The 14,635-nt window shown below is 38.0% G+C and overlaps 1 protein-coding gene and 1 long non-coding RNA gene across 2 annotated transcripts in view; one reads left to right on the top strand and one right to left on the bottom strand.

Moving 5' to 3' along the window:
• Positions 1 to 14,635, top strand: part of LOC120417363 (inactive dipeptidyl peptidase 10) — a 401,896-nt gene that overhangs the window by 105,672 nt on the left and 281,589 nt on the right. The gene's annotated exons all lie outside the window — the stretch shown is intronic.
• Positions 3,066 to 7,924, bottom strand: LOC120417369 (uncharacterized). Its single transcript, XR_005605455.2, has 3 exons — positions 7,607 to 7,924; positions 3,846 to 3,937; positions 3,066 to 3,110 (listed from the first exon to the last, which is right to left on the bottom strand). It is a non-coding gene; the product is annotated as an uncharacterized LOC120417369 (long non-coding RNA).

Here is a 14,635-nt window from a genome sequence, read left to right as displayed (position 1 = left end):
AATATTTTCAATTTTTTTAAACCAAGATTAAAATTTCAAAAGGGCCAAACATTCAGTATTACGCCCTTAAGCAGAGTTTTGGTGGTCCGGGACCCTCGAGGATGGAACATTGTATTTCCACATGTGCCCTGGACACTATTTGCCAAGGTTATAGCCCCACAATTCTCTCACATATCAGAATAGAACTGATTTTAGAAAATCCAAAAAAATACGGGTTTTCTTCATGTTTACCCAAAATGCTAAAACTTCAACAATTTGAAACTGTCTGAAGACTTTTTTTCATGGTCCCTTTTGATCGATTATTTTTGATAAATATAAGAACTATCATCGTTCAAATGCTTTCAATTTATTCGTTTTTTTTTTATTTGAAGAACTGTTTGTAAACAATGAAATTTTGATTTTTATTAGAGAAAAGTCGCCTTTCCTTTCCTTTTTCAAAAGCATTGCCTCTATTTTTTCACCACCCGTTTTAATTTTTGAAATTGTTTTACTGTTTGAAGACAACAACCTATGACAGTCAAAAAATTATGATGAAAAGAGAAACACAAAAAAACTGAAAGTCCTAATCCTAAGCTATTTTTTCAAAAGACATCAATTTAAAAAAAAATAAAAATATTGGTCGCAAAATTTATTCAACTTATTTTTGTATGTCAAATCGAATTTGAAAGCAAGTAGTTTATAATATCAAGACTAATATTTCAAAAAGGCCAATCATTCAATTTTAAGCCCATTTGTTTTCAAAAAAAGTCAATGTATAATTACGAGAACCGCGACGCGGGTTACGTTTTAAAAAATCACTTTTATTATTACACTTAATTGAATGATGAACTACGACGTTAACTTCACGGCGATCCGGGAATGAAAGAGACCGCGCATACCTGCGCGGACAGTTTTGTTGAACAGTCCTGCCGAGTCAGCATAACCCGGCGTTGCTATGCCGCGTGGCACTACGTGGCACCGTATCCTGCTGACGGTGCATGATGATCCAGCGTGGTGACGACAGGTAGGGATGCAACTCCTCCGGGGGGTATTGGAGTGTCGTCCGCGACACGTGTGTTTGATGATTTTCTCAGGTTCCGATGGTGGGCGATCTTTTTGGCTGCTCCTCTCAAAATGCGGTTCGATTTGATGATGATGAAAATGATGATTGCCGTCAGCGTAATTGTTGATGTAGAAATTCCGCTGAGAAGGCCCCAGTTCCACATCTTGTTGCTGTACTGAGCCAGATGAACTTGTTGAAGCAGGTGTCTGTTCACGATTGTGTTGTTGTGAACAGATTCTATGTCGTGGTCTTTGATCTGTGTTGATTCTATGATGAGGTTGTGCAGTGCTCCTTCCAGGACGTCGGGTTGGGTGAACATTTCGCTTGATGAAATTTTTCGCTCGTTGAAGATGATTGAGCAATTCGAAAATGAAATCAGCAAATTGCCTTCCACGGTTCGGTTATCCGGTCCACAGTTGGAATCGAGTTGTTGGTTTTTTGCGTTGGTGATCAGCATCAAGTTGTTGGTTAACAACTTCGTGCGTGTTTCTGTGTCTGATGTTGTGTTGCAGCGGCTGTGTGTGCCAAGTACAAGTGGCGCGATGCAGGCGTCGTTGAACTTTTTGATGAAAGAACGACGTTGAACGTAATCATCCGGGTTGGTTGTGGTATACAGTTCTCGTCGGGTCTTCACTAGGAACTCTGGGTGATTGTTGATAGCAGCATTTTTGATGGTTAAAGGTAGAATCCGTATGACTTTGGATTCTTCCTTTTCTAGTTGTGGCAGCTGTAAGATGTACAGTAACGTCTCGTCGCTCACGGTGAATTTGGGCGTCACGAGGTTAAACGCTTCGTCTGGCATTTCGACGAGCACTCCTTGTTGTTCGATGAGTTGCTTGATCGTGTGGATTTCCTTTGGAGACAGTATCTTGCTGCTGGTAACTAGGGCTTTTGACAGCAAGATGGCGTCTTGGATGTTCGTCAATAGGGTGTTCACTGTGTCGATGTTAACGATGATGGTTAGGATGTCGATCTCGTTCTTGATGATCCTGTTGTCAGCAAGGTTTTGCGCGATGTTGTTTGTCAGGTGCTGGATGCGTTGGCCAAGTTGTTCGTTGACGTAGTACTGATCGTTGTTTTCTTCGATCAGTTGACGAAGTGTCTTGTTGATGATGCGGAGGTCCTCTGCGTCGGGGTTTCCCGCAATCCATTTCCAGGTCGTACCAACTGTGTCCCATCGTTTTTGTCTTCGATGGTTCGATGGCTTCAGTTGATAGAAGTTGGCGTAGAGTTGTTTAACCTTATATTTTACTATCTGTGTTAGTTGATTTTTACCATCTATGTTAGTGTATGCGATATTTGTTAGTAAATTAATGGTTGTTTCTAAGTCTGTTAAATTGACTGTATGAATGATTTTTATGTTTCCAGATTGGATTTTACAATTTTTGTGCTTAATCACCAGAATCGGTTTGTTTTCCAAATGTTTGATCTCTAGTTCTTGACAAAGACTTGTTGTGAAAAGGTAAACAATTATGAAAAGTATCATCTGAAAAAGTAATATTAGTAGTGTTAGTGCAGGTTAGTTCATTTATTTATGGGGTAAGTGCATTTTTAGGGACTGCGTAGAGGGCTATTTTTTCAAGCGTTTAATTTTGCTTTTATTTCTTTTAACATTTCTGAGGTTTTTGAACGTTTTCCTTTTTACCTCCTTAATTTTTGTCATGACTGCTCTTGGGGCAGTTTTTGATCTAACGTTTGGTATAACAAAAACTTCTTGATCATCCTCCAATTGAGGTGGATCTTCTTTTTGATCGTTGTTCTTGGTTTGTCTAGTTTTAGCTTTTTCCAAATTTACTCTTGCTTCTAAAAACATTTCTTGCGCTTTTTCGATAAGTTCGCCAGGATTAACAATGTTGTTTTGGTTAAAAATGATTTCGTTAGGGGTGAATTTTGTTGCAGAGTGAATTGTATCGTTATACAGAGCTACTGATAATTTGATAATCGATTTAGTTTGCATACCTGCAAATTTGTGTTTGTTGGTGTTGAAGATTTCTGCTATGGAAAGATGGGTCCTTTCTACTTGGCCATTCGATTCCGAAGAAGATGCATATTTCAATTCGACGCCTAACTGTGCCAAATAATTTTTTAGTTGTATAGATCGAAAAGTAGTTTCGTGATCAGTGACAATTTCGTTTGGGAATCCAAATGAAGTGAAATATTTGGCTAGTGCCTTTTGCACTTGTACTAAATTTTTGTGTTTGATGAAATACATTTGTAGATGTTTCGAAAAACTATCCACTAATGAAAGAAAACTATTGTTATTGATAATGAAAATGTCCATGTGAACTCTTGTGAATGGTTTTTCTGTCACTGGTCTTGGGGAAATTTTTATGTTGTAAGGTTTCCTTTCATATTTATGGGTGTTACAAATATGGCATGAATTAATGTGCATTTTAATCAAATTTCTCATCTTCGGAAAGAAGTATGCTCTTTTAATTTGGGCTTCTACCTCGTTAATTCCACGATGGGCTCTTTCGTGTTCTTTAGAAATGATTACATTTTGTCTGTCGTGGTTACAAACATCTTCCACGATAAGTTGGGTAAGAACGAAATGTCCTTTGTTATTAAAATTTTCTTTGTATACGTCTTGAATTATTTGTATTATATTTTCAGGGGCAATGATTGCTGTTTGCTTTCCATTGTGATACTTCTTAAAGAAATCTGTCACGTCATTCTTCGAAAAAGTTGGTTGAATGATGGTGTGTCTATGATAGTGTGTGAAGGGAGATTCGTGGATGACTGAAGTGAAGTGTGCAATTTTAAAAACAATTTGGTTCCTGTAATAATTAACAGGTCGACTCACGAAGTGAACATAGTCTTCAGCAGACTCCTCCGCGGAGTGGATTGTGTCATCATCTGATTGTGTTGATAAATCTAAATCCTCTGACGAGTGCTCTGAAATTGAAAGAATGTCATTAGCGTTTACTTCAAAGTTATCTTCATCATCCTTTGTCTCTATTTTTCTGCTAAGCGCGTCGGCGACGACGTTAGCCTTTCCTGGTTTATAGAGGAAGTTTAATTTGTAATTCTCCAATTCATCTCGCCAAGTTAAAATTTTTTGATTTTTGTTACATGTTTTGATGTATTGAAGAGGTTTATGGTCAGTGTACAATGTACATTCATTACCATAGATGTAGGGTCTGAATTTTTGAACAGCCCACATTATGGCCAGTGCTTCCTTCTCGATTGTACTGTATCTTGTTTCACATTTGGTAAGTGTTCTGCTTGCAAATGCAATTGGTTTTTCTACCTTTTCTTGCATCTGGGAAAGAACTGCTCCCAAAGCGAAGTTGCTTGCGTCAGTAGTTAAGATGAAAGGCTTATCAAAATCTGGGTATGCCAAGACTTGGTCTGAGGCAATAATTTTTTTCAGTTCTTCAAACGCTGATTTATAACTTGCGTCTTTAAGATCGATCGATTTTTCAGATTTATGTAAGTATTTAGTCATCGGTTTTGTGATTTTTGAGTAATCTTTTATAAACCGTCGGTAATAGCCAGAAAGGCCCAAAAATTGTTTAATTTCTTTTTTTGTTTCAGGTAATTTCCAGTCCAGAATTTTTTCAATTTTACCTGGATCTGGTTTTATGCCGTCTTGTGTGATTACATGGCCGAGAAACTCAGTTTCTCTCTTCATGAATTCACACTTGTCTAGCTGAATTTTTAAGTTGTACTTTTCTAATCTTTCTAAAACCTTACTCAGGTTTTCCATGTGATCTTTCAGATTTTTTCCGATAATAATTATATCGTCCAAATAAACAAAACAAATAGTTCCAATAAATTCAGCCAAAATATTGTTCATTCCTCTTTGGAATGTGGCTGGAGCATTTTTCAAGCCGAACGGCATTCGATTAAATTCAAAATGTCCTAGTGCGGTTGAAAATGCTGTTTTCGATCTAGATTCTGGATCCATCTCAATTTGATGAAATCCTGATTTAAGATCTAAAGTTGTGAAATAGACGGATTTTCCCAAACTGTCAAGAATTTCCTCTATTTGTGGAATGGGAAATTTGTCATTAATTGTTTTTTCATTTAATTTACGGTAGTCTATGACTACACGTACCTTCTTTTTTCCAGATGCGTCTGTTTTCTTCGGTACAACCCATATAGGAGAAGAATAAGGGCTGGTAGAGTGACATATAATATCATTCTCTAGTAATTCTTTTATTTGCACTTCAACATCTTTTTTGAAAGCTTGTGGATATCGATAAGATTTTGTATAGACGGGCTGTTCATCGGTAGTTTTTATCTGGTGCTTTATAATAGGTGTAGCTGTTAATTTTTCGTCAGTTTTTAATAAAACTCCTTGATGTGCAAGAAGTGTTTCAAAAAGTGTTTCTTTTTCTAAGTTGGATAGGTGATTTGTTCTGATTAGTTCTGAGAGCTGATTGGAACAGATCACGTCATCTGATTTAATTGGTATTGGTGTTATTGTTTCAAAGTTATTTACTTTGAGTTTTAAACTGTTATTAATGATTGGTGGTTTATTAGTTAAGGATAAAAGTCGCACCGTAGTAAAATTATTTATGGATTTGTACAATCCAGGCTCAATGACAGTATGTTTCAAAAATTTTTGGTGTTTTGGGACAAACCAGTCGCCATCTTCTGTTGTTTTAACTGTGATAGTGTGATTGAAAATTTGTTTAGCTGGGAAGTATTTTCCAAAGTTGATTAGAGTTTTTCCTAATTTAATGGAGTTTTTACCGTAGTCAATTTCGGCATTGTTTTTAGCAAGAAATTCTGATCCAATGATTCCATCGAAAAAATTGTGGAAATGAAGTTCAAAATACGTTTGTGGCTTAAGGTCAAAGCCTATAAGGTTCTCTTTTCCCTTGAGCCTAATTTTGTGGTTACCAGAGAGATTTTTGATTGTTGTCTCTTTGGTTTCTTGTCTTTTTTCTAGGATTCCAGGTCTAATAACGTTCTTATTAGCACCTGTGTCGATTAGTAACTTTAAATTGTTTTTACCTTTGATGTAAGGCAAAAAATTTAGGTTTCTGTTTGACTTCCTGTCGCCCAACAAAAATTTAGATCAACACTTTCTTCTTCGGATTCAGAAGTGTTTTCATCTAAATTTTCATTATTGTTAAATTGTCGTCGATTCAAAGTGAGCCTGCTATTCGTCGACCCGATTTCCATTGGCTCGTCGTTTTTATTTTGTTGACCTTGACTATTGTTTTGTTGATGCGGGTTTATCTTAAATTTTTGTGGTTTATTTTCTGTTATGATTTTGTTTTGTTCAGTATTTTTCTTGAATGATCTATTGTTTATATTGTTTGCGAGATTCTCGGAGCTTTTGAACTTGCAAACAAATGCGTAGGCTTCTTCGATATTGACTGGCTTGGCTGCAATAGCATGCCCAAACATGTCCTTCGGGAGTCCAGCAAGGAACGCAGCTAAAGCATCTTGCTCTATCGATTTATTCATTACGTTCCAGGCCGTTCTATAATCGGGGTCCTGTTGTGATAAGTTTTTAATAATTTGGATTGTTTCCTTGATGCTATTATAGTGACTATATAGTGTTGTGTTTGGAGTTTTAACATGCTGCCACAACTGGCATTTGTAAAACGTAAGATCCTGATGATCTCCAAGGTGGTGTATTAAAATTGATTTAACTTCTTCGAATGTGGTTGGGTTTCCATTGGCGCAAAGTTTATCTTTGGCTCTACCCTCAATTTTCCCATTTATTATTGTCCGCAAAAACATTGCGTTTTGGTCATCGGTATAATATGGTTGGAGCTGTTGAAGTGTCGTTTCAACACTCGAGAGCCATGCGTTTAATTGTTTCTTGTTGCCATCGAATTTGCTGATTCCGTGTTTAATTGGATCGGGGATAGCAAAAAAGTTAGCGTGTTGCGGCGGCGCTGCAGGTATTGCGGCGGGTGCCTGAGCTGCTTGGCCAGCTTGTTGAGCTCCAAGAGCATTAATGAGCTGTTGCTGCCTTTGCTGCTCTGCTAAAAGGTTATTCAGGTTAGCAGCCATTTCGGCAAGTTGTTGACCTATCTGTTCCATGTTAAATTCGATGGTCAGATTCTTTATTTCTGGCGTATCCTTAATTGGGATGTGCGCTAGATCGTGATTCGACTCAACTGAAGAATCCGATTCTTCAGTGTCCGAAAAGTTTTGCGGAAAAAATTCACGCGCTCTTTTGAGGGCGGATTTTTCGCGTTTGTTTTTGGGCATAAAGCTTTTCAAATGACTTCTCCGACACGTTTATGGTGTCAGATAACAGAAACACACTTGAGTAATTTATTATTTAGTTTGGCGGTAAACTAGCACCTATCTGGTAGTGTGCTAATTTCTGTACTAGTAACCTATCTGGTAGTGTTACTAGCAGACGTTTTCTTTTGAAAACGATTTTTAAATCTGTGGCCTATCTGGTAGTGCCACGGATCTCTACCCTTACAGCCTATCTGGTAGTGCTGTAGGAGGACGTGAAGGGTTTTTGCTGTTCGAAAACCTCAAGAACCAATCACGATTTTGAGTTGACTTGCGTTAACTCCTACCCTCGCACTTTCACTACGGGGGGACGCACTTAATTAGGGTAAAAAAATGCGGTTTACTTACAGTCAGGGGGGCGTTGATGCACGGATGTCTGGAAAAGCACGGGGGGGCCTTCAACTCCACAGCAGCGTTGTTTTTGGGAACTCCGCCTGCTTGCTGCCGATGTCCTTCGACGAAGCCACTTATGCTGCAGTTTTTAGTCCTGCTGCTACCACTGTTATCGCACTATTTTCCTTCGATCCGTGTCTGCCGGCTGCGCCAATTACGAGAACCGCGACGCGGGTTACGTTTTAAAAAATCACTTTTATTATTACACTTAATTGAATGATGAACTACGACGTTAACTTCACGGCGATCCGGGAATGAAAGAGACCGCGCATACCTGCGCGGACAGTTTTGTTGAACAGTCCTGCCGAGTCAGCATAACCCGGCGTTGCTATGCCGCGTGGCACTACGTGGCACCGTATCCTGCTGACGGTGCATGATGATCCAGCGTGGTGACGACAGGTAGGGATGCAACTGTATTTTTTTTTTTTAAAAAAAGATTAGACAATTTCACAAATGTTTCATAACATAGTAGCGATAATCGGACCATTAGTTGCTGAGAAATCAACATTAGAAAATGGTGGGTTGTTTGAGTGAGACTTAGAAAACATCAATTTTCCTGTTTTTAAATCTTTGCATGACAATATCTCAGCAACGAAGGATCGTATCAACAAAGTTCTAAAAGCAAAATGTTGAGAATTTTCTCAGCTTTTTAAAAATATTTTTTCAAGAGTGGGCAAATATGGGCGTTAATTTTAAAAAATGAATAACTACGACTATTTTGGAAAGGTTACCTAAAATTTTTTAACTAAAGTACTTTTTGATATCAAATTCATTTTTACATCGAAAGATGAAGTTGAAAAATGTTTAAGACCAGTTTTTAGATTTTTTCAGTATTGAATCAAAAATGTATAACTCGGGCAAAGAATTTTGCCCGTTCTGGAAATTTCTGAAAAGTTGGCATTTGATGTCCCCTAAAGCATATATGAAAATGAAAAAATAAAAATAGTGTTTTTTTGCAAATCAAGTCTAAGTGAAAAAAGTAAATAAAAAAAAACACAAAAAAAAATCCCATGTATCATTTTTTTTTCTGTGTAGTTCTCATCCATACCTACAACTTTGCCGAAGACACCAAATCGATCAAAAATTCCTTCGAAAGATACAGATTTTTGAATTCTCATAAATGGGTAATTCTCTACCAACTCACACAGCAGTTGCCCCGATCCCTCTTCGAATTGCGTGAAACTTTGTCCTTAAGGGTAACTTTTGTCCCTGATCACGAATTCGAGGTCCGTTTTTTGATATCTCGTGACGGAGGGGCGGTACGACCCCTTCCATTTTTGAACATGCGAAAAAAGAGATGTTTTTCAATAATTCGTAGCCTGAAACGGTGATGAGATAGAAATTTGGTGTCAAAGGGACTTTTATGTAAAATTAGACGCCCAATTTGATGGCGTACTCAGAATTCCGAAAAAACGTATTTTTCATCGAAAAAAACACTAAAATAGTTTTTAAAATTCTCCCATTTTCCGTTACTCGACATTAAAAAATTTTGGAACATGTCATTTTATGGGAAATTTAATGTTCTATTCGAATCTACATTGACCCAGAAGGGTCATTTTTTCATTTAGAACAAAATTTTTCATTTTAAAATTTCGTGTTTTTTCTAACTTTGCATGGTTATTTTTTAGAGTGTAACAATTTTGTACAAAGTTGTAGAGCAGACAATTACAAAAATTTTGATATATAGACATAAGGGGTTTGCTTATAAACATTACGAGTTATCGCGATTTTACGAAAAAAAGTTTTGAAAATGTTGGTCGTCGTTGATCATGGCCGTTCATGGTCACCCGCGACAGACACGGACGACGAAACAAAGAATAACGCAAAAAGTAACTTTTTCAAAACTTTTTTTTCGTAAAATCGCGATAACTCGTGATGTTTAGAAGCAAACCCCTTATGTCAAGTCAGGTGTTTTCAAAAAAAGTCAATGTATTTTTTTTTTTTAAAAAGATTAGACAATTTCACAAATGTTTCATAACATAGTAGCGATAATCGGACCATTAGTTGCTGAGAAATCAACATTAGAAAATGGTGGGTTGTTTGAGTGAGACTTAGAAAACATCAATTTTCCTGTTTTTAAATCTTTGCATGACAATATCTCAGCAACGAAGGATCGTATCAACAAAGTTCTAAAAGCAAAATGTTGAGAATTTTCTCAGCTTTTTAAAAATATTTTTTCAAGAGTGGGCAAATATGGGCGTTAATTTTAAAAAATGAATAACTACGACTATTTTGGAAAGGTTACCTAAAATTTTTTAACTAAAGTACTTTTTGATATCAAATTCATTTTTACATCGAAAGATGAAGTTGAAAAATGTTTAAGACCAGTTTTTAGATTTTTTCAGTATTGAATCAAAAATGTATAACTCGGGCAAAGAATTTTGCCCGTTCTGGAAATTTCTGAAAAGTTGGCATTTGATGTCCCCTAAAGCATATATGAAAATGAAAAAATAAAAATAGTGTTTTTTTGCAAATCAAGTCTAAGTGAAAAAAGTAAATAAAAAAAACACAAAAAAAAATCCCATGTATCATTTTTTTTTCTGTGTAGTTCTCATCCATACCTACAACTTTGCCGAAGACACCAAATCGATCAAAAATTCCTTCGAAAGATACAGATTTTTGAATTCTCATAAATGGGTAATTCTCTACCAACTCACACAGCAGTTGCCCCGATCCCTCTTCGAATTGCGTGAAACTTTGTCCTTAAGGGTAACTTTTGTCCCTGATCACGAATTCGAGGTCCGTTTTTTGATATCTCGTGACGGAGGGGCGGTACGACCCCTTCCATTTTTGAACATGCGAAAAAAGAGATGTTTTTCAATAATTCGTAGCCTGAAACGGTGATGAGATAGAAATTTGGTGTCAAAGGGACTTTTATGTAAAATTAGACGCCCAATTTGATGGCGTACTCAGAATTCCGAAAAAACGTATTTTTCATCGAAAAAAACACTAAAATAGTTTTTAAAATTCTCCCATTTTCCGTTACTCGACATTAAAAAATTTTGGAACATGTCATTTTATGGGAAATTTAATGTTCTATTCGAATCTACATTGACCCAGAAGGGTCATTTTTTCATTTAGAACAAAATTTTTCATTTTAAAATTTCGTGTTTTTTCTAACTTTGCATGGTTATTTTTTAGAGTGTAACAATTTTGTACAAAGTTGTAGAGCAGACAATTACAAAAATTTTGATATATAGACATAAGGGGTTTGCTTATAAACATTACGAGTTATCGCGATTTTACGAAAAAAAGTTTTGAAAATGTTGGTCGTCGTTGATCATGGCCGTTCATGGTCACCCGCGACAGACACGGACGACGAAACAAAGAATAACGCAAAAAGTAACTTTTTCAAAACTTTTTTTTCGTAAAATCGCGATAACTCGTGATGTTTAGAAGCAAACCCCTTATGTCTATATATCAAAATTTTTGTAACTGTCTGCTCTACAACTTTGTAGAACATTGTTACACTCTAAAAAATAACCCTGCAATGTTAGAAAAAACACGAAATTTTAAAATGAAAATTTTTGTTCTAAATGAAAAAATGACCCTTCTGGGTCAATGTAGATTGACCTCTCACCCAGTCGGCTTGTGTTCGAGCCCAGACGGTCCCGGTGGCATTTTTCGAGACGAGATTTGTCTGATCACGCCTTCCGTCGGACGGGGAAGTAAATTTTTGCCCCGGTCTAACCTAAAGGGTTAGGTCGTTAGCTCAATCCAGGTGTAGGAGTCGTCTCCTTAGGTCCTGCCTCGGTGGAGTCGCTGGTAGGCAGTTGGACTAACAATACAAAGGTCGTCAGGTCGAATCCCGGGGTGGATGGAAGCTAAGGTGTAAAAAGAGGTGTGTAGTTAATTTCCTCAACAATCAAGCCTTCGGACACCTAGTTTCGAGTAGGAATTTCGCAATCGAGAACGCCAAGGCAATGCTGTAGAGCGAATAATTTGATTTGATTTGATTTGATCTTTCAAAAAAAATATATAGATTTTTACGTATAACATGAGTTGATTTGGAGCAACCACTTTCACTTTGCTCACTGTTCCAATGCCAAGGACAACAACGCTGACGTCGCAGAGACGATGGTAATGATGATAGCCCTCTACGCCCAACTTTGCACTCCCGGGGGATGTGTGATTCCGCTTTTCAAGGGTAGTTGCCAGAGCCGTTGTTTGGTCCCTACTGCGGAGGACTACAGCTTTAAGCTTGGCGCAATTCAATTCAAGAAATATCAAGCTTATCAATTGATACAACAGAATGACCCGGAGACCACCTTGTCTAATTCACACGATGTCTTCGCTAATGAAGATCCCACGAGCTCGGTTCAGCGCGTTCAATCCCTTTTCATAATCTTGGTTTCAAAAGCGAAAATTCCTAGAAGGAATCGCATTTTCCACCACGACATAAACCGGTTCACCGGTGCTCTGAAATCAACGCACAGTTCCACCCGTCGTCCTTTTGTGTAAAAGTGAAATTCCTTTAATTAAAATTTCTTGTCACGCCCGGTGGCCAAATCCAAAACCCAAAGCACAACATATTAATTAACTCCACAGAAGGTTTTTTTTGTGAGGAGGATACACCCAAAACTGGCAGCGCTAGTCCGAGAGAATGATGGTCTCGAGTCGAGAGAATAGTGGTACCATTCACGGACGCAGAGAACACAGCTCGAGATGGGCGATAGAACTATTCTCTCGAGGTTCATTTGCAAAAAAAGTTCATCCGTCAAACAAAAAACCAAAAGTGTCGACAACGGGATTCGAACCAGAGACCTTTGACAAACCAATCCAATGACTTAGCTGCCTCGGCCACCACAGCTTGGTGACCATGGAGAAGTCAGAAGTCGATGTATGACACTTGTTGGAGATTTATTGATTCAACTAACGAATGAACTCATTTGTTATGATGGTGTGAGTTGGTACCATTATTCTATCGATTTTGGCACTGAGCCCTCAATAAATTTTGAGAGAACGATTATCTCGACTCTGAATTTTGGGTGTACTGTTGCGAATGTGGCACCTTTCATCGGGGGGATCATTCTAAATCAATCTATATTAAAAAAATATCAAATGTTATGTGTGAAATTTGATCAAATTTTGTTATTTATTGTTTAACATGCAAATTGGGAGGTTGAACCAACAACGAAAGAAATCGATTCCCCTTCAGAAACCTGCCTCGTGAGGCTGTTCGTCACTCAAGCATCAATCACCTGATGATACCACCACTTTTTCCTAGTGTTCCGACCCCAGATCCCACTTTAATCTGGAACATTTTCAACGACCATTCCTCAGTATGCGAGCAGCAACAGTTTCTCCTCCATCGCCCCCGTGGTCACCACCCCGAAATGGGCGAAGCGTGACTTGATTGAGCCTGGCCAAATTTTGGCTTTGATCAGCACATTGTTCGAAATTGACGGTCCACGGCGTTCGACGGGAAAAGGTTTTCTCGAAAGAGACGCCCCCTGCCGGGACGTTGAATCAGGTGGTTTTGCTCTAATCCAAAGACTGGAAGTGGAAGTGGGCGCTAAAAATCAGCCCAATCATGGCCGGCCCGTGCAGCCTTCGGGACACGATCGAATCAATTATAATGGAGTTCTGGTTCGATGGTTTTAGAGCTTCTCTTCTGGGAGCAGCTCACGCGCTGAATATTAAAACCGGAAAAGCACACAAGCCAAGACCCCGCTGGTGGTGGATGTTGTCGTTTGAAGGAGAGATGTTTCATCATCGTCTTCTGTCGGGAGGATGGACTGTGGGGTTGTTGGGAGGCCCGAACCATAATCCAATTTTTGGCATAGCTTGCGGGATGGCCAATGGCTGTGGCTGAACATTATAAACCAATTTGGAATTTTGGATAAGGAAGAAAGTTCAAACAAGATTCAACATTCTCTGTCAACTCGCACGAAATCGGGAAAAGGTTTGTTCCCAGATCACGAAATTAAGGTGTTTCGATCCCTCACCTTTTTGTGGTTTTACACTCAGAAAAAAAATCATATTTTTTTTAACAATTTCTGAGAAGGATAAAAGGACACGTTATCGAACATATTCTTAATATGAAGGTGAACCACACCTTTTTGGATCATCCCGACTTATAATATTTTGCTTCCGCCAAACCGTGGACTGCTTTTTTCATGAAATATTTTTAATTTACAAAAGTGGACTTTTCAAAAATATGGTCATTTTGGACTATACAAATTGACTGTTAGAATTGACAAATCTTTGATTACATCCAAAAATAGAAAAATACTCTCTACTTTCAATTATTAACATACATAATTAGCGTTTTTCCTTTTCCGTCTTCATCGGCCTGATAGCCGAGCGGGCTAAGGCACCAGTCCTCTCTATGAGTACTGGGTTTGAATCCCGTCGATTGCAATTTTGTTTGGGTATAAAACTGTACATGCATTGGCACGCTCTTCACTAGCACTCAAAATTTAGCACTCACACCAAGTTCAAAGCATGCTGCTCTAGCCCAGTGCAAGTGCTATTATTTAGCACTCCCATTTAGCACTCATAGGTTTTTTCCATTTTTAGTGACTTTTTTCAAGCAAATTTGATCACCGGCCGATGGGAATCTCTTACAAATGTAACATACCTTTTCCAGATTTTTCCATAACAACTGAATCTCAGGGCCCGCCAAATCTTCAAAGAATTGAAATTTAAATTCTATACCCATTTAACTGCCAGCCAGGCCACGTCCTTGAAGTTCTCCAGGTCACTGATTTTCGGGTACTTTGCAACGATTAGCTTCATTATTATTTGCAAACTGTTATTTTGATTCCTGGACAATAATCTGCGTTGATGAAAAATATTGTTACGCTTTTCACAAAAAGCAAAAAAAAAAGTTTACCTTGAGGGGATCAGAACCATGCATCTTCTGCTTAAATTTTTTAAACACTAGCACTTCACCAAATCACTTCTCCAAATCTATTGAGACCGGCTCGTGGCTTAATGGCTACGGCTCCCGCCTCATAAGCGGAAGGTTCCGGGTTCGAT

Source organism: Culex pipiens, chromosome 2, assembly GCF_016801865.2.
Source record: "Culex pipiens pallens isolate TS chromosome 2, TS_CPP_V2, whole genome shotgun sequence".
NCBI classification, from domain to species: Eukaryota; Metazoa; Arthropoda; class Insecta; order Diptera; family Culicidae; genus Culex; species Culex pipiens.
The sequence above is the reverse complement of the archived record's forward strand: the minus strand, read 5'-3'. Positions and strand labels throughout refer to the sequence as shown.